At 34.5% G+C, this 21,859-nt stretch overlaps 1 pseudogene; it reads right to left on the reverse strand.

The window, feature by feature from the left end:
• Nucleotides 1-17,943: 17,943 nt before the first annotated feature.
• Nucleotides 17,944-18,940, reverse strand: LOC106986467 (60S ribosomal protein L7-like 1; annotated as a pseudogene).
• Between the last annotated feature and the right edge of the window lie 2,919 nt (nucleotides 18,941-21,859).

A 21,859-nucleotide genomic window follows, 5' to 3' on the forward strand; every position in this document is an offset into this window, starting at 1 on the left:
GTGGCTCAGTCCATTAACCATCTGGCTCTTGGTTTCAGCTCAGGTCATGATCTCCCAGTTTGTGAGTTCGAGCATTGGCTCCTCACTGACAATGTGAGGCCTGCTTGGGATTCTCTCTCTATCCTTCTCTCTGCCCTTCCTCTACTGACACACTCTTTTTCTCTCTTAAAATAAATAAATTAAAACAACAACAACAACAACTAAACAATAACTTTTAATATTGCCTTTTGTGTTTTCTTTCTTCTTCCTTTTTTTTTTTTTTAATAGTTCTCATTTCCTGGAAGATGACTTCTTTGGTACAATTTCTTCTTCTGAGCTTCCCCAGTGTTGTCCAGCATAAATACCCGATAAATATCTCTCCTTATCTTAATCCAGACTAGAGAGCCAGCAATTTTTTGACAGAAAAATGTGAGTATTTGATCACAGGTTCTGTGTATTAATATTTTTAATAAAAGAAAGGAATTGACATGTTTCCTTTTTTCCCTTTCCCTTGTTATGTTAATGTGAGCTTCTCTAAGCTGAATCTTTTTTTTTTTAATTTTTTTTCAACGTTTTTTATTTATTTTTGGGACAGAGAGAGACAGAGCATGAACGGGGGAGGGGCAGAGAGAGAGGGAGACACAGAATGGGAAACAGGCTCCAGGCTCTGAGCCATCAGCCCAGAGCCCGACGCGGGGCTCGAACTCACGGACCGCGAGATCGTGACCTGGCTGAAGTCGGACGCTTAACCGACTGCGCCACCCAGGCGCCCCTGAATCTTATATTTAATATCATAATTGAAGTAATTATTGTCTGAAAAACAGTTAAAATATATTTTACAATATTCATTACTCCCAGATACCTTTGCAAGAGACATACTGAAGAACATACTATGTTACAGTGAGATTACTCTGTTACAACACTCCTTGGAAATGCTTCCAGAGCAAAATATTTTTTCCAGCTTTGAGTTATAATTGACATGTAACATTGTGAAAGTAAAGGTGCACAACATGGTTTGATATATACATGTATTATGAAATGATTACTGCCATGTTAGTTAACATCTGTCACTTCACAGTTACAATTTTCAATTTTCTTTCCTGTGATAAAAACTTTAAAGATCTACTCTGCTGGCAACACATTTCAAATATACAAAACAGTATTTTTAGCTACAGTCACCATGCTGTACCTTCCATCCTTAGAACTTATTGACCTCATAACTGGAAGTTTGCATCTTTTGGCCACCTTCACCCATGTCTCCAAACCCTCGATCACCACTTCTGGCAACCACCAATTTGTTCTCTGCTTCTGAGTTCATTTTTTTTTTTTAAATAGGTTTCACATATAAGTGAGATCACACAGTATTTGTCTTTCTCCGATCTGACTTATTCCACTTATGCCCTCAAGTTTCATCCATGTTTTGTCACAAATGGACCGTTTTCCTTCTTTTTTATGTCTGAAACTGTCATTTCAAAATATTAAGACTTAATATGATGAAACTCATCTCTTTATTTATTATGATACTGCACATCAAAAATCTACATGGACATATTAGATAGTAATATGGTTTAATAAGTTAGGAATTTGTTGTATGAGTTACATACAATAAATCGTAATACAATTTCATTTTGAGACAATGAAGGCAAGAGCCATCAGCAACGTATTGTCATTTAAACTGGTTTACAATTTATAATAATCCACAGCAATCTGTTGCCACTTAAATGGATTTACAGCTTAATTTATAATAATCCATAGCAAGGAAATAAGACTGTGACTAATTTTAGATTGTTTATTTAAAGTTGAAGATGAAAATGTGTCTTTACATGTCAATTAAGGAAAACTGCAGAAACTATTTGGTCAGGTTTATCAAGGGTCCCTCTCCACGATATGTTATGTGCATACCTATTAGTGCATGTGATTTTGACATGAATTGTTTGGGAAAGACAAAATTAATAATATTTTCTGATTCCATGTTGTAGATACAATTTTTAAGTATGCCAAATTTTAAGCATGACTCGTGTAAATGAAATAAAGTAACAACAGTGGAATAGATTGAGAAATTCTACACATGTTGAAATCCTGTTTTAGAAGCAGACTGTAGTTTGAATATTGACAATGGCTGTGATCAAATTTGTGATGAAAGAAACTAAGTTTATTGAAACTATTTATTGGAAATAGCTATAACAGCAATTTGCAGAAACATGATTATAATCTTCAATACACTTGTTATTTGTCAATAGCTATCTCCGTGCGTTAGTGAAAAAGTAATTTTGTGGGCATCATCAGTGTCGTAATTAAATCTTCATGCCTAAACAGTGCACCTCGAGGAAAAATTTACCTTTCTCACAGAAAAAAATTGAGTTGAGGAGCAGGTTCCTAAATTTATGTTTACTTAAATACAAAGATACATTTTTTCATCAATATTTTTGACAGGCTTGGATTGAATTCAGACCCACAAGATTTTCTGCAGATGTAAGGTTTCCCAAGCTATTGCTTTAGTGATTTTGCACAGTGTATTATAAATGTGTTTTTTCCCCCTGACTTCTCTTTGTTTCACCCTATCTGAAGACATTCTTTGCACATTAATGTGTTTCTTCTGAGTCCAGCTATTGTCAATCCAATTTTCTATGAACCTGCTTTTGTTGTTATCAAGGACTATGGCTTTGAGTATTTTGTGCTCAAAGCAAGGATTTATAAGTAGGTTTTATTCAATGCTGTATTTAAATACTCAAAGCAAGCATGTTTGGTTTTCTTTTAGTACTTAGAAAAAAATATATAAATAAAGATTGTGATTGAATCTATTCCCTATAAAATAATTACCTGTAGTATTCTGGAAAAATACAAATAAAGTGCCATCATAATCACAACTATTATTTCAATTTAATAATTATTTTAATTTAAGCTCAACCAGGATCATTAGGAGATTAATTAATGAGAAATTGGGAGGTACTTATTATAAGATGAGAAGTATACAGTTGTCTTCAAATATACAGATTGTGGGATTTATGTTTATGTTTATGATTTCTGGAAAATTATGTAATGTATCTAAATTTCATCTTATGTAACTTCAATATTCTAATAACTGCCTAGAATAGTGTTCTGAGGATTAAAAAACTATTCTCAGAGTCCTTGTAGTCTAATAACATTTTATTAAATATAAGATTATCATTGAAGTGAGCCGATGCAAAATATAAATACATCACCCAAGATATTTATTTATAACTGTTATACCAGTTATACATATTTTTGTATTGTGTTTACCACATATAAATATAATCATTTTTTTATTGATGTCAATATTTGTGGGCATCCTGTATCATGCCAAATGATTAGTCAAAATTTGACAAAATAGAGATAACAATGAGGTAAATGTCCCAGGAGAATCTAAGAATCAAAAGCAAAAGTTAAAAAAATCCTGGAACCTGATCAAAGTTTCTGGTTCAGTAAAATTGAAAAAAAATATTTTCAATAATCCTCAAATAGTTTGGGAGAATATTTGATAACAATGCAGTTATATTTTATTTCAAAAAATGTTTAATTAGTTTCCAGGAAATTCTGGCAATAAACTAAAGAGTCAAAAGTTTTTTGGGCCTTGCCTTCAATGAGTATTTTTCCAGAGATAGATTGACATTGATAAAGTATAATTTATTAAATTCTGTTTACATCCTTTAAGCAATGGACTTTGAGAACTTCATTTTTACTTATTAGTAGAATCTACATTTTTTCTTAGATAAAAGATCATTCCAGGCTCATTGAAAATGTATTTTAATTGAGCAATATTAGATGTTAGTTGACCAACAATGAAGCTACTGTAGGAGATAGAAATGAGACAAAATCAATGGGACTAAATTATAAATTGAATATACACATTTAAGAAAAGCAAAGTGTCAAAGATTACTTTTGGGGTGAAAGGTTTTTTCTTCTTTTTAATTTCTTTAATGTTTATTTTTGAAAAAGAGAGATAGACAGAGCAGGGGAGGGACCAAGAGAGAGGGAGACACAGAATCCAAAGCAGACTGCAGGCTCCGAGCTGTCAGCACAGAGCCAGATGTGGGGCTTGAACTCACAGACCACACTGCAAGATCATGACCTGAGCTGAAGTTGGACGCTCAACCACCTAAGCCACCCAGGTGCCCCTAGGGAGAAAGATTTTTAAATGGATAGATGATAATAGCATTTAACAAATCATGAAAGTTGAATACTTCGAGCTTTAGGATTCTTTTAAACAAGTACATTCAAATAAGTTGGTCTAGAAGTCATAGAGATGTCCTAATTGAATACATAAATTGTGAGTCGGCTGAGCAGCTGAATCCACAAGCATAGGTAAAATGACCTTGAAAGAGAATGTAGCATAATACAGAACATCATTACCCAGTATTGAGTCAGAGTGACTATTAGTGACCAGCTGATGAAAACATCTCACAAAATACCACTTATGTGGCACAAGCAGAGAGGCAGGAGTAATGTGTTCAGGAAGCCAGGAAAATGTGTTCAGAAACCAGAGGAAGAAAGCATTTTAAGAAACAGAGAGTGACTCTCAGAGTGGCTGAGTAATCAAATGATGATTGAAAATATATCTGATCTGTTGGATATTTTGGAGGCTTTGTAACCATAATGAAAACTGCATTAACATGAATATCTGAATGACAGATAGACCTAAATGATATGGGAAGAAAATAGAAATTCAGAAAATGAAGAAATATCTTCCCAAAATTTTGTCTACGAAGACAGAGAGAGAATTAAATAACTAAAGCGCCAGGGCTGAGTTTTAAATTTTGAAGTTTTTTGGTTAAAGCTTAAATGTGTTAAAACTGATGGAACAGATCCAGTTTATAAGGAGGAGTTGTCCAGAAGAGAGAGAAAAAGAAAGAAGAGATAGGGAAAGATGGTGAGAAAGAGAGAGACAGGGAAAGAGGGGAGAGAGAGAGAGAGAGCAAGAGAATGAAACAATACACAATTTCCAAGAAGGCAGGAGGTATTGGATCCAATAGGCCGATAGAAAATTTATTAAGAGATGGAGTTAATAACATCGAAAGCCAGATATTTTAGCACCATTGAATCATGGCATTTAGCATGTAGTGTTTGCCAAATTCATAAGAAAACTATCAGATAAATTAATTGTTTTTTGAGTTTTTCCCCTAATATTGTAAATGAAGAATTCATTCATATATAGGAATTTAGAAGGAAATGACGGCTGACTATAGAATCAAATTATATTGTTGAAGAGGCAAATAAATAATTAAATAAACCTTATCTATCCATGACCAATTGAACAATGTGTGTTAGATTCTTTCTATGTTACAAGTATTGTAGCCAGTGATTGGTGGCTTGTGAGAAACCTTCATTAAAAATTTAATCATGTTAAGTTAATATCTCACCTCAATGCACACTTTTACCTTTCTACTATGCATTTTGCAATGTACTTTCAGAGTATTTAATTGACCTGAGTATTTAATGACCTGAGGCAGAATCAAGAGTTAGACACTTAACCCACTGAGCTACCCAAGGACCCCTCCCACCTATTATTTATCAGGTTAACAACTTCACATATATTAAATGATATCTTAGGAAAATAGAAAGGCCAAGTTTACCCTGTTACCTTCTTTTAAATAATATCATTTAAATTTGGTTTATGAAGGAACAAAATTATTGACAAGTATATTAATATTACAGATGATTTTGAAAAAAATGAATCAAGAGTTATGAATGAAATATTCTCAGTGAATTGGCAATTGGATTTTACTTTTCTGGTACTGGTAAGTTCCTGTTTTATTCACACACAGAATCATTCTGAGATAAATGCTGACATGTCACCTCTCCTTCTTTTAGACCAAAATAAAACATAGATTATTTAATATTAAGACATATTTGATTTGCTGTTTGTGATGTTCACTGAGAGAAAAAGTTTTTTTGTTTTGTTTTGTTTTGTTTTTAGTATTCTCACAGGGTGATTTTCTTAGGGGTTGGAGAAAGTATGGAAACCAAACCTTTAGCCCTCAGCTCCACCCAGCTTCTTCCAGAAATAAGAATAATACTTTCACCCAAATTTTCCATGAATATTATTGGCAGTTTCAATATGTATCTTAAATTAAACATCATAAATGACTGATTTGCTTCACAATAATGTATCCAGATAATTTTTATTCTCTATAACATTAAAAATATTTGAAATAAGAACCTTTTCTTGAGAGAATTATTGTATCTAATCCTCTTTAGTTGTTGCCAGATACCAAAGCTCCTCCACAACTTCAAAAACTGTATCCTTTTGTCCAGATTTGGGGCCCTGGATCATTCAGTCTACGATTCTAAAACTCTTTCTAATTGCTGGAGTAGAAAATGGACTCTATTAGACTATAAATTCTGTACCAAACTCTTGGGTAAGATCATCCAAAGCTCGCCAAGAGACATTAAGTATAAATCTAACCCTCATATGTTACCTAGCTTCATTCTGTTTTGTCATTCAACAAAAATATATTGAGGTACTATTTTGTATACATCATCGCTTTAGCATTGGAAATCCATAGTGAAGAAAACCAACACAGACAGGAGTTTGTAGTCTAGGAGATAAGACATACATAAAATAAAGTGTTGCACATTTCCTTATTTAGCTGATATTATAAAGGAGTAGTACAAGTGCCATGAGCAGATGTTCCAAGTTGCCATGTTCTAGTATGGAGCTTCAGGGAAAGCTTCCTGGGGAATGTGGTTAAATTGAAATTCAAATGTCATTTCAGTAACAGGAAATAAATTCTGCATATATTCTGGGGCAGAAAGGAGTAAAGCACATTAACAGGGAGTAAATGGATTTTATTTATTATAAGCAAAGTCTTTCTGTATTTTTTATTTGTAAAACTAGAGTACGCTGATGTTGAACAGCTAGATGGGTAGAATATCATACATATTCAACATCTTCTGATTTCTTGTAACCAACATTATGTAATCCACGACTTTTTCCTAATTTGTTAAATTTCATAGGAACCAGAGAATACTGTCCTATTCTGGAAGATAAATGGTTCTAAGGAGTTGCATGACACAGCTCACTGATACAGTCTGTTCTTAACAAGCACAGCCACTTTCCAGTTTTAACCAAAAGCCAATCTGGCAAAGATGCAAGAATGATGGGAAGTCCTTTCTCAAGAAGTTATCCTGGCAGCAAATAAGAGTTCCTAAGAACAACATTGACAGTGAGGATAATGTGTCACCAAAGATCTGGTGCCAGGAAGTAAGATCTATTGGGTGCTCAGAAAAGTAAAAATCAACTTCTCACTGAGTGAATTTTATGGGTATAATTTGGCTCAAAACTTTGAATGTGGCTGATTTTGTGTAGCTCTGATTGGTTAACTTCTTCCCTTCTTGAAGATTTTCTGAGACTGGTTTTCCAGTCTTCTTCACTAATTTAGTTATCTAAACTATCAATTCACTTTTCTGCTTAAATAGACCATAGTGAGTTTTTATTATTTCAGACTAAAGTTAATTCAAGAATTGCCAGCAGGGAAAGATAGTGAAGGGGCTAAGAGAAGGTGATGGGGTGTTCTGGCTTTATTGGGGCAAAATGGAAAATCCATCAATTGCTAAGGAGTAGAAAGCTAGCAACCATAACATGAAGTGGAAAGTAATTAATTCCTTTGTCACCAAATGTCACCTGGAATGATGTTCTCCTTGAGAATTAAGCTTTAAATATTAGCATGGCTGATACCTTAAAACTATATGAAAAACAAGAAAAATTCAGTAACTTTAGTTGGGCTGGCTATTGCTAATAGTGATACACATCATAGAAGACTAGAACAGGACAAAAATATCCCCAAAGACATTTTATTTTAATACTTGAGGTATAGCCTGAAAGTGACAGACTTTCCTTTCATTGTTACAAAAAGAGTGGGACCCTGAGAAATATAATACAGAAGGTATAAGAACTCCGACTAAAAAACAAAACAAAACACCAATTCTCACAGAGTTTTCCTTGTCAAAGCAAAACCTTCTCCCCTTTATTATGAGAAAAGTATTTTCTTTCTTGAACAGTATGTAACTTGGGTCAAAAGCTAAATTGGAAAAAGCAGTGGTAGCAGATACTCCTTGCTGAGGATGTTGTCTTGTGAGGCGAACTTGGTTCTCCTCCTACACTAACAACTGCTCCTCACTATGTCTATACCTAGTAAGGTGAGCCATATGCCAACATGTGTGTGTAGGAGGGGAATGGTGGTGAGAACTGACGAGAGAATGAAAGCAGAAAGGACACCAGTTAAAAAGTGCTAAAAATGAACTAATATAGAACCACAACAAGATCTTGGTAATACTTATACAAATAAATTCTGAGAATTCTGAGAGTAGTAACAAAAAAGAAGGTATTTTGCAAATGGCTCAATCTTAAGTCACTGGTGGACTAAGCTACATGATGTTCTGAGGTTGTTTATTAAATATGAGAAGCATAATCCACAATGTTTGGGAAAGACTTTCTTTTGTAGGGATATTTGCCATGTTCAACTAGCTCTTAAACTCTGAGAAATAAATCCAAATATTTTTTGAAGTCAATATGCTAAAAATTAAATTTGCTAAAGCCAGTGAGGAACATGAACAATTCCTAATATGTATGTTTCCTTCAACTCTTCACTTTCGTTGATTACTTGAATAGAGCTGGGATGTCCACACATGCTGGCACAGCTATTAGCAGTGTAAAAATGCGGGAGGCCACAAAGAGAATCTAGGCACTCTGCAGATTGGGGACCAGGTAATAGGGCCTAGGAACGATTTGTCCCAATCCCACTGAATTCTGACATGTAACTCCAAGGAATAAGAGAATTTTATACTCACACTTAGCTTTCCATGTTGTTATGGAGGCATATTTGTCAGGAAGATAGGTTATATGTCATCTAATTTGATTTGTCACTTCTAATTATTTAGACCTACAGCATATGGACCTTCTTTTGTATTCTTGCCATGGGCAAGGCATGTATGTGTCTACCATACTTCAGTCAGGGCCACCATCTGTGGGCATCCACCACTTTTGGATATCCTACACAGCATTACTTTAACCAACACATTTATTTTAAAGTAAAAAGTAAGGTAATAAGCTGATACCCATCGATTTCTTGGTCTTATCACATTCCTTATTACCTAGGAGTAGAATGAAAAACAGTTAGAATGGTTATGTTTCCCAAAGTTGCAGTAAAGACATGGAAATGATGTATAGTAGTGTCATGAACACTGAGGAGTACTATATATATTAGCAACAAATGAATGGTGCTATGTTTCCCACAGACAAAATAAGGGGTACATTACAACTGGCTGAAGTTCCTAACACACTGGATGGGTAGAGAAATGATATGTGGATAGATACATAGATGAGAGACAGAGGGAGAGGAAGGGGGAGAGAGGACAGAAATTTAAGTAGCTATTAATCACTTTAGTGTACAGATATTATTTGAGTCCTGAGTCAAAATTAAGCTCAAAGAAAGAAACCTCACAAATAAAAATAATACAAACACAAAATTGAAACGTTCTATCATCTGGATATTTGAAGACGTGGAACTGCTTTAAAATTTTAACCATAGAAAGAATTCGTATCTTTTATACAAAAAAATAATAGTATGGATATCTTTCTCAGAAAAATACAGGGGTTGCCAATTGGCAACTTCAGGCTCCTCATACCAATGGGTTAGCAAGTAGATAATGAGGTTACTGTTTTGGTAACGGATTTATTTCTAACTTTGAAAACAAATAGAATTGTTGCTCCCAGATAATGCCAGAGAGGAGATTAGGTGGAATTCAATCTATTTAATGAAATGACTCTTTATTTCCAGGGAAAAAAGTTAATGTTAGAATCAGTAGAAGCATATGGTTCAGATTCCTCGAAAATAAAGTTTTGTTTTCATCTGGACAGTGACAGGCAAGCTAAAGTGCTGACAAAGTGAATATGCAAATTATTTTTTAGAAGGAGTTATAAACACTAACTTGGTGACCAAGTACAGAAATGAGAATTATAATAACCCATCCTATTCATGTTATTTTATGTATTATGTATATATAATTTGAATTTATTTCTACATCATTTATCCACCACTTTATATAGGACATTTTGATCATGGTAAACTTGGCTTTTTTTTCCCCATAGATTTCAATCTATCAAGATATAATTAGGATGAACTATGGCTGCAATGAACATCACCAGAGATTCCGAATTAGAATTGAGGAAAACAACTGAGGATGTTACTTTTGGCATCACCAGAGCTTGGTTGTCCTGCTGGGGTTGAAATAAAAGCCAGTTTCTAGGGGTGGTATTGGCAGTGAGGCCAAGGATAACACTCAGTGTCAGGTGATATTCGTAGCCTCTACTTCAGTGAATTCCTTCCTATTCCCAGTAAGCTATCACTTAGTGAAAGTATTTGCCTGCTAGGAGTGAGGACGTCTTATCTGTCACAGTCAATGGTTGTGAGGATGAGCAGTTCAATTTTTCAAGACAGTCATTCACAGTGATAGAGAAAAGGAAAAACCCTGCTTCTATTCTTACTTCTAATCTTTCGGTTCTTATTTTGTTATTTTTTATTATTTATCTTTTTTTAATTTTTTTTTAAAGAGAGAGAGAGAAAGTAGAGGAGAGGGGCAGTGGGGGAGAGAGAATCTTAAGCAGGCTTCATGCACTGCGCAGAGCCCGATGTGGGGTTCCATCTCACGACTGTAAGATCATGACCTCATGATCTGAGCTGAAATCAAAAAGTAAGATGCTTGGTTAATAAGAAAGACCTACGTATCAGAAGTGACCTGGAAGGCTTTTTTTTTTTTTTTTTGAGAGAGAGAGGGTGCAAGTGAGCAAGGGGCAAAGAGGGAGAGAGAGATCCCACAAGCGACAGAGAGAGAGAGAGAGAGAGAGAGAGAGAGAGAGAGAGATAAGTGGGGATCACCCAGGGTTCGTGCTTTACCCGAAGCAGGGCTTGTAGAAGTGAACTGGAACTTTTAGTCTTGCAAACCTACAGATTCTAAATATCTAAAAACACAGGTTTGCATTTTGTACATTATTGAGTCTGTAAAAGAAAACACTATATTTAGTACATAGGTTTTTTTTTTTAATAAATGGTTTAATTAAGTTTCAAAAGCCATGGAATCTGTTAAAGTGAATTTAAGTTACTAGACAGTGTTCTAATGATTGTAATTTAGGTGGTTTCAAATTAACTAAATATAAGATAATTATATAGTTTTAGAAAATAAGAGTAACAGGGTCAGGCTGCTTCATTCATTCATTTCTTCAATGCCTACAATATTCCTGGCATTGTTCTAGGCATTGGTTGCATAGCATAATTAACATACTTTCTGTCCCCGTGGAGCTTATATTCTCCTACCAATATTCTAGTAATAATCTCTTCATGAACATATGGATAAATAAGTGGATATAAAAAGCAAGTTTTATTGGAAATAAATGGAGACAAAGTATAAGCATCTGTGTCGATCATGTATCTAAACAGAGGTTTTAAGAGAAAAAAATATTTAAGGAATTTAATGATACATACAGAATTTAGCAATATAAAACCAGAAATTCATTCCCAACACAAATAAGTGAAACTTTCTTAACAGCCAATAATTCAGAAGTGAAATTGGAAGAGATATAAATTTTTCTACATCTAAAAAAATGTGTATTTAAATGTATTTTAGGGAGTTAACACCGAAAAACAGTCCACATCTTGTTGCAAAACATTATTAATAGCTTCCAAAATTGATTATGGGTAATTTTTAAAGGATGGGCACATGCCATCTTCAGAATTTTGAAGTACATTGCAGAGATATGTATTCATCTGTTTTAAAAGTTGTTTCGGTCCTAATAGGTATCATATGAACTAATGATTTCATATGTATAAATCAGATAGTCTCTATTCTGATTGTTTTCCTCTCATAAATCTGCTTATGAGTATGTTTAGCCATTAATCAATAACTGTATGCTGATGGGCAAAATTCACTTATTTTTCCATAAGCATAGTTTTCAACTCTAACACTTTTATATAAACTTTTCACTTACATTGGTTCCATTGTCAAATTTTTAAGAATTAAAGAATAACATTTTAGCATAGGGAAATATTCCTTCATCGAGTAAGTATTTGTCACAATGTCAGTCTCCATTGCAGTTGATGTTCTAAAACTTTTATTCTTATTTATTTATTATTACAGATTTTTAATAAGACAAATGGGTACTTGACAGAGAGAGAATCTATTGTTAATTTTTTTTCAGGTATTAATATAGAAATTACCACTTATGAAGAAAATCGATTTGACTATTTTTTAAATTGTAAATGCTCACTTGTCATAAAACCTCAGGAAATATTAAAATGAAAGAAACACAATGATGAAGAAATGTAAGAGCTATGGGAAGGATAAATGTTTTCAAAGATGCAGAGAACCACGTGTAGAAGAGGAAAAGACATCTACGATTGTACATACAGTACTTACGGGGGGAATAATGAAAATAATATAGAATAGAGGGAGAATCAGGAAGAGAAGTGGACCGAACAGGTGCCATCAGGAAAAGGAATATAGCACAGACCTTGCAGCCAAATCAACTGAGTTTGTGTCTTAAATTTGTCACTTTAGGGACACCTGGGTAACTCAGTTGTTTTTGTGACTCTTGAGTTGGCCTCAGATCTTGATCTTGTGTGAGATTGAGCCCAGTGTAAGGCTCTGCTCTGGGTCTGAAGCCTGCTTAAGATTCTCTCCCCCTCCCCCACTCAAGCTCTCTCTTTCTCTCTCTCTCTCTCAAAAACAAACAAAACAAAACAAAACAAAAACATGTCATATTAACTTCATGATGTTTAAATGAATCCGCATCTGTAAAGACCTTAGAAGAGGGAATGGCAAACTCCAGCCTGCGTACCAAATCTAGTCTACTATTTTCATAAATAAAGTACATTTAAACACAGCCGCATTACCTACTTATTGTCTATGGGTGCTTTCAAACTACAAACTTTCAGATTATACATTTATCTCACCAGAACTACATCTTTCTTTGCCTCAAAACCACGAATAGATTTTAATGATTCTAAAAGCAGACAAGGCTTCTACATTCATTATATTCTACATCTGTGATAACATCCTGGAAACCACTTCAGAGGAAATGGACACTAGTTTGGTAGCACAGGTGCAACTATTCACAATCACCAGGGATTTCCTGGTGAATCCAAGATAGAAAATCATGCGAGTGGGTCTCACGAGTAATATTAAATTCATAACACATTAATCTTCTTTGTGCTTTCAGAGTCAAAATGGTAATGCATCTCTTTTAACCTTGCTGTCTATTCTAGAAATATTGTCAATACTAACAAGAATTTAAAATGTTACCACATATAATACACCGACATCAGAACAGAAAAAGATTATGCCATCTCCTTGAGATTTGCTTTTAAGTAAAATCATGTTCATACTGAATTTAATACAAACAATTTCCTAACCCCCCAAAAAAGGTTTAACAATATTATAGACATGATGTCAATATTTAGCAGTGTTGAGCAGAATTATAATCATTATAATAGTATTTTATTAAAAGTTTATTCTGTGGCAAACTTTATTAACCCATCATAAATGAATTACTTAATTTTTACTTATGATTATATTTTGAAATTGGTATACGTGTTATACATATTGTACACTGTGGACCTAAGACTTAGGTTATGCAAGCTTTCCAAAAACATTGAGCTAAAAATATCAAAGAATCAGAACTGGATATACTTTTATTAGATACGAGAGTGCAAACATCATTGAGCAATACTTCCTTTCTAGAACAAGGCATTTCCTTCCATGTGTCTTCGAAATATTTTTAAGTTCTTACTCACTATGTCAAAAATTCCTTATTTCATTTGGAGAGTTTATGTTAAAAATACCTCAAAGATAAACTCTTCACAGTATACTGAGCTTTGGTAAAAACAATAGGCTGCTTGGTAATTTTGTATTGCTAAATTACTTTTACTAGATATGAATTTATAAAAATGTATGTGAGGTATAAAATATTAAGTAACAGCAAAACTGACCCATTCAAAACCCAGTTAAGAAAGAAAACACTATAGGTAACTTTGAAGAATCCTGTTGTTTTTTTTTTTTAACTTTTTAAAATGTTTATTTATTTTTGAGAGAGAGAGGGACAGAGCGTGAGCAGGGAAGGGGCAGAGAGAGAAGGAGACACAGAATCTTAAACAGGATCCAGGCTCTGATCTGTCAGCACAGACCCTACATGGAGCTCGAACTCATGAACTATGGGATAATGACCTGAGTTGAAGTCGGCCACCCAACTGACTGAGCCACCCAGGTGCCCCTGAAGAATCCTGTTCTAAATGGACATATCCAGTCTCTCCCGTTGTCTCTGTATAAAGAGATAACCATTCACTCCATTTTCTTTAGATAAATTGATAAATAGAATAACATAATAGATAAATAACGTGTATCACAGTTACCAAGATTGTATATCTATCTATCTATCAATCATCTATCTATCTATCTATCTATCTATCATCTATCTCTCTTTGGGGGATACAAATCTATATATAATCTTGTAGTTACTTATGATATTATGTTTTTTAGCCTAAAAACTACATTATTAAAATTCCATTTCTTTCCACATGAAAACTAGAGTTATCCTCCCACTCTAAACAAACAAATAAGACATTTGTAAAATATGCAAACAAACTATTTTCAAATATTTCTCAACATGCATGCAGGGCTATGATCCCTATATAAAGGCAAACATATAAGGAAGCATTATGTTCTCAGGTTAGAAGCAATTTCTAGACATTAGTGTAAAAATTGGAAATGTAAGTAGAACTGGGCAATTTTGTGGACTCAAGGAGTCAGAAATTAAAATCCAGGGAGGCCGAGGCAGCTAGATTTGCAAGATGTTACCTCAGAGAGGAAGCAGTTACACACACTTTGATACCCTTTAATATGAATATGTCACATAAACTTCTTCAGGTTCGAAGTGTCCTATAAATTCTTCATATATATGTGGAATTTCATAGTTTTAGTTGCACAACTAACCAGGCATGTGGCAAGCAGTAACAATCAGGAATTCAAATGAAAGTTAAAAATAAACTCACAGTGATTTGTCTAATGTAAACAACTCAACTGATGAAAAACTTGAATAAATACATACTTTGTAGGTAAGGCCAGTCATACATGTGTAATAAGACAATGGCCCTTTCTGCTGCCAAGCCCCTGCCAAATTCCCTGGACTCTGTTTAAAAGGTGAATTTTAACTTCAGAATCAGCTTTTTAAAAAATCCAACCATTTGGATTTCATATATTGATGCAATTAATGTCTAAACAGTGTTGACAGATGTCTAAAAGTACAAGGTCTCAGAAAACTCTACTTTATTAAGGTCATTGATTGTTGAATGAAGTTCTAAATTATGATAGCATGAATATTTTATGTATTATATATAGACACATATATATATTTATATTATGAAGTGTACATACATTTGTATATATGTTTAAAAATTGTACACAATCCATGTTTATACATAGAATATAGGCTCCACAATTATTGCCTTATTCACCAACATTTGTACCTAGTGTTTTGTCTATAACATTTCATAAACTGATATACTTTTGCTTCTCTCTCCATCTCCCTCTGTCATTCACTCACTTATCAGATACAGAAAAATATTAATAGACAAATATAACTCACTGTTTTAAAGAGAACATTTTAGATAGAAACATCATTAGTCAAGTAGTACAGTTGTGCTGGTAGCCACCAATGAACTAACATCCTTACATATTCATTGTACAGCTTAGTTGTCCTATGCGTACTGATAATTCTGAAGCATTTGTTCACATAGTATATTGCGGTTTGTCACTGTTTGTTAACTTGAGATTTCCAATACTAAGTAACTAAAAAGTAAATATTTTAATTTTATACTTCTTAATGCTGTAAACTTATTTATATTTTATAGTTTATAAAATATATTGATGAAATTGTGCAAACAATATTTTCACCTAAATTTTCATATCATAGGATTCTGATACTTATTTATTCAATAATATTTTCTACTGTTAAACTATATGATAAACTGTAAAAATATTTGTTCAATAGTACTTACATGACAGGGATATTGGCAGCCAACATTTTAATAGAGATGACTAATTTTTAGGCAAACCAGTCAACAGTTGCATTATTATTGAAGAAATATTAAATGTGGAACAAAAACTAAAAATAAGAGTGACTTTTTAAAAAATTATAACACTTATTTACTTAGAATTCTAAGTTCAAAACTATTATTTTGCTTATCCCTTTGAACAACTGAGTGAGTGAGGCATACACACTAGATTACATTAGCCCCATTTTTGCAGACAAGAATGAAAATGGTATTCCTGTATTTAGTATAAAACAGATCTGAGACAGAAACTCTGGGCTTTCACACTCACAAATGCTCTTTTACCATTGCTTTTTGATACATCATTTTTAAGTAATTTGATTTCACAAGGGTTTAAAGTATAAGTGTAGGTGCTAAGATCTATTCCTAGCAGGTTAACTCTTGGGCCAACCAACCTAATTAATTCCCTCATGGGCACATTTTAAGGCATTGTTATACTCAATTTTTTTTGTATTTATTTAAGTAATCTCTACCTCCCAACATGGGGCTCAAACTCACAACCCCAAGATCAAGAGTCACATGCTCCTCCAACTGAGCCAGTCAGGTGCCCCCAGCATTGTTATACTTCTAACTCAACCTCACAGCTATATTTGAGGGCCCCATGAGCCAAAGGTGCAGTAAAGCTTATCTTAAGGGATCAGGAGACACGATGTTTAAGCATGTTTTCAAGTCTTACCCTATGCCTGGCACACCCTCAGCAACTACTCAGATGTCAATTGAGGAAACAAAGTGAAAAGATCAGAGGAAGGCCCACCTAGGAGTTGGACACTGATGATAAACACAAGCAGTATCAGATCCTCTTTTTAGGTCCAATGTCTCAAGGAGCCCTAGCGTTGGTCTACTACATTGTTACCCAAAGGTTAGAGAGCAATAATACTTTTGGAGTCTAGACTATGCAAGGAGAGGGTCCAATTAAGACTGCCTGGGGACTAAAAGACCTAATAGTACTAATTTCATCTATGCCAAACCAAGAAACTACCATTCTGAAGCCCAGCAGAAATAAATGATGGGCATTTCCCTGAGGTAGGATCAGGGGGCTCAGGAATCTACCACTCTGTTTCTAGTAGGAAACACCGAACTGGCTCCAAGGGAAATAAACTGTATTGGTAAGCTTTGGTCTTGCACAGGACATGAAACCAGAGGAGACTAACAAGGTTAGAGCCCAGGTGATCAGTCCATATAGTGCCGGACTTCCTCACATAAGGTGCATGAGTCCCTAAGAAGGTCTATGAACTTCCACACAAAAATTTGAGTGTGTCTATTTTCCTGGGAAAGGGCCCTTCCCTTTTCATAGACTCAAGAATAAGTAAAATCCTGAGCTAGAGAAAAGGACTAAGCCAATGGCAGGTAGGATAAGGAAGCCACCAGATGTACTTCAGCGCGAGCCAAATCTGTGAACTCGCAAATCTGTCACTGAAAAGTTAGAACATGGATTCACAGCAGAGACAACAGAGTGGTGTCTTTGTGTTCTTCTTTGTAATTGTATTTCAAGTTCCTTCCAAAACAAGGTCCTGGGGAACCCCAGTTTCAAGTATGTTCTTGAGCTTTGTCCACTTCTGTCTTGTATTCATGCTTAGGAATTCATTTACCAATGTTAATCCCCAGGGTGGGAGATGTGACATAGCAGGACTCCCTCTTCCATGGCACGAGTCCTTTGCTGAATTCAACACAGAAAACACACTGGAACTTTTCCTTGGAACTGGGTTGTGATGAGAAGTGCCTGCCTGGATCATCATCATCTTTTCTTTGACCCCTCACTCTACTTTCTGAAGATAAAGCAGAAAATAACAATTCTAAAAGATAAAACACATGCCTCCAATGTGCTGTGCTTTCAGATATTCTGGGTTTAATTCAGCTGCCTAGAGAGCTGATTGATGTGTTCACCTTGTTAGGCAGCTAAGCCCACTTCCCTGAGGAAGCCCACTCTATTCCTGGTAGCATGACAGGCCACTGAGAGATAGAAAGTACATAAGAACTCAGAGGTCACCTGGAATTTCTTCCCCAGAAAGGCAATTTCATGAAAGAGGTCTTCTAAGAAATAGCACCATACTTTCCCAGGTACTCCTCAATCACTGTGTTGTCTGTCAAATGGATGGTTTTATTATTTTTTTAAGTTTATTTATTTATTTTTGAGACAGAGAGAGAGAGAGAGAGAGTATGCACATGCACACGAGTAAGCGGGGGTAAAGGCAGAGAGAGAAAGAATCCCAAGCTGACAGCATGGACCCCAACACAGGGCTCAATCTCAGGAACACCATGAGATAATGACCTGAGCCAAAATCAAGAGACATTTAAGTGACTGAGCCAACCAGGCAACCCAGGGATGATTTTATTCTTGATCTTGGTTTGTCCACATTTCAAGATGAGTTCCCGGAAAGAGTTCAGATTTGGAAATCCCTAGTTCACATAAGTTTCCACTATATGCAGCATTTTTATGGTCTGGTGGGGTCACCCTGACAAAGATACCACTGAAAATCTGCAGGTGAAGCTTTGCAATGGTCCTCTACACCAGTGAACTCACTCTTAACCCTTTGATGTGTACAACAAAGGCCAAGGAGTGTTTATCTGGCACTTCCAAGCCATGAGGTTTATTTCTAGTCATCTAAGTCACATCCTGTCATGTTGCTGCCTCCAGGAATCATGTAGGAACCATTCCAGTCATTTAAACTTGAGCTCTTTTCCTCTCTTCTGCTCTTTCTTGTCCAAAAGTGCCTGCTTTGCTTGAGTGGCTTTAAGGGCCTGATAAGCCTTCTTCTTTTTCAGGAGAGTGTCTGGAACCAAAGAGATCTTTTTTCTCCACTTTTGCTCCACCATTATTCTAAAGCTGCCAAGAGTGAGCTTTTAATGATGTTATAGCCCACATGGATTTAGTCATCAGCATTCATCTTGCAACAGGGCCATAGAAGTCAAGTGACTACAATAAGAGACGGAAACATTTCCCAAGTTCTTACATTTAATTTTCCTTCTATAATGCATACTTAAGAAAAAGAGATAAAAGCCAACTTTCTCCCTTTTCTCCTTCATCACTTTCCAGATTTCATCATTTTACAAATTTTATTATTTATATATAATTAATGAAGTGTTTTGTGCTTTGGTAATTATCATTTGAGCCTCTTATATCTAAACCTTTTTATACTCCAAGAGCTTATGCAAGACTTTAATTTTATACTTTTTTTATTCTAGTAATGTGGGAGTAATATTGCATGCATTTCACAGAATACTGAACTCCAACCAATTTTTATGTGCCAAAGATGATCCTGTCAACTGTGTTAAATAACAGTATTGTTTTTATTGTAATTTTTAAATAACTTAGTAAAAGTTAAGCACATAGAATAGAGAACAACCATAAGAATATAAATCCTGAGGGCTTTTTAAATATATTAGTTGCAATATTATGTGCAACAGTTAGCTGTTTCTATCAAAAAACAGACATATTAAAATAAAAAATAAGTTGGAATAAACCATATGGATGAAAATTTCTCATCTGTTAAATAAGATTATCCCAAATAAAATATTTATAACACTTAACTGTTTTCTTTCAATACAAATGGATTCTAGCAGGTAAAAATGATATAAGCTCATAATGTTCACTCTGTGAAAACTGAGTAAAATACCAGAAACATAAGTAAGGAAAAAATACAATAGTATTTCATATGAAAAGGACTTAAATATATGGACAAGGATTTAAAAAAACTGTCTCAAATAACAGAAAACGGATATACATCTTTTATTTATTTAGCTCTGACCAAAATTATGTATTTCTTCAGAATTACAACTTTGTCTTAACAACACACTTTTATTTTCAATTGGCTTATTCTCATGCTTTTGTTCCTGACCTTCGAAACATATCTTATTGTACCCATGTAGTAGTTCTATTAGGAGAAACATCAAAAACAGCGGTGTTCAGCGGGTCTTTTAAAAATTGTACTATTAAACAAATAACATGAAAAGACTAAACAGATCAGCTAACAATGAGGTACTGGAAGCCAGCCAGTCTTCAGGCAATAAAGAGATGGTTATTAGTTCACTTGCCTACTAGGCTGAAGATTTACAGGGAATAAACACAAATAAAATCCAAAAGCATTCCTGTAAAACATTACATACAAAAGGTGAAATGGGGGTAACTAACAAAGAGAGAAAGTGCAAACATTTAAAATATATATTGAATTATGACCTCTAGCAATATGACAATGCTATAACCTGCTTGGCAGGAATAATGGCACGCAGAATTACCAAGCTGCAAAAATAGAACAAAAAAAAAAAAAAAAAAGGAAAGAAAAAGATTGGCCATGTTGAACAAAGACATTAAAAACAACTGACTGCTTTAATAAACATAATTCACAAACAAACATGCTAAAGAAAGAGTAGCTTCTCCTCCCATACACAATATATTTTATATATGAAGTGATTGAGTTTACCTTGGTCTTTCTTTTCTTAAGCACTTAACAAATGCCCTTTTAAATATAGATAGATTAGATAGATAGGTAGATAGATAGATAGATATAGATATCCACTACCAGAACTCTGCATTCTATTCTGGAGTGAGAAAATTATGATGTAATATGATATATGTTTTTTTTTAAATACTTTTGTTCACTTTTCTGTTGAACAACTAGAAGGAAATATCCAATTGGTTGTTGAATATGTAGCTCACAAGCTTGAGCAAGTGAGAATCATGATGACGTTGGTGATAAAAGGCATGAGCATGAATTAAGAACTGAGAGTGAAAGTAAGAGTGAAGTAAGAATTGAGCCCTGTGATACATCTACAGGTAAAAAAAAATAGAATTAGAAAAAAAATCCATAAAATAGAGACTAGACAAAACAGAGGCACAGACTGGGAATAAATGAGTAATATAAAAAATACTAACTCTTTGGACCTATTTAGGTGAATCAAAATGTTGCAAGTTTTGAGTTGTACATAATGCACTAGAGGGCTCTACAGCAGGTCAAGGTCATGGTTAAAATTGCACTCTTGCACGGGCTATGTCAGCCAGCCAATCCAGTGATGTTAGAGCTATATGGACTATAGATGAGGTTGTTATATAGAGTTTAACACAGATTGCAATAGAAGACTCACAGTGCGGACTGCTGAGACTGAGAGAAAGGCTGTGTCTTATGTAACAGGAACTATTCAACATTTTCAAAGCAGAACCTCACTTGTTACCAAACTCTAATAGACATAAAGCTTCTGATCAAGTGGCCAGCCTCAGGAGTATATGAAAGGAGCTGACCATAAAAAAAGTAATATTCTCAGATAAGAGGTTCCAATATGATGTAAATGATACTTTTGAGATAAGAACTTCATGTGTAAAGAAGGCACAAGTAAATACTATGAACGAGTGGCCTAGTCTACCCCATCACCCAACTCTGTTACACTGATGCCCAACCTCATGGAGTTTCACCATACAACTGGTGAATGATGAAAAAAACTCATAGCCAGTTGACAGATGAATCAGGTTCCCATGTTAGAATAAGCTGAAGATAAATTGCTGCCACACTGAAGCCATATTCAGGGTGGATCTAAAGAATAATAGGGAAGGAACATTTTCCTAGCATGCAGATCAGCAGGAGATATACTTGACCATTTAATTTTCATAGAAAGATAAGATTCCCAACATACAGCTATCCTTGGATTCCTTTTTAAAAATTAACTGAATGGATTTGTCTTTTCTCCTTTTTTGTATGCAGGGCCTCTGCCTGTACCGCCAACAGAAGATTTGCAGAATTGTTATTTATTGCCATGAAATTCCTCACAAAATT

This window comes from Acinonyx jubatus, chromosome B1 (genome assembly GCF_027475565.1).
Source record: "Acinonyx jubatus isolate Ajub_Pintada_27869175 chromosome B1, VMU_Ajub_asm_v1.0, whole genome shotgun sequence".
In the NCBI taxonomy this organism is placed as follows: domain Eukaryota; kingdom Metazoa; phylum Chordata; class Mammalia; order Carnivora; family Felidae; genus Acinonyx; species Acinonyx jubatus.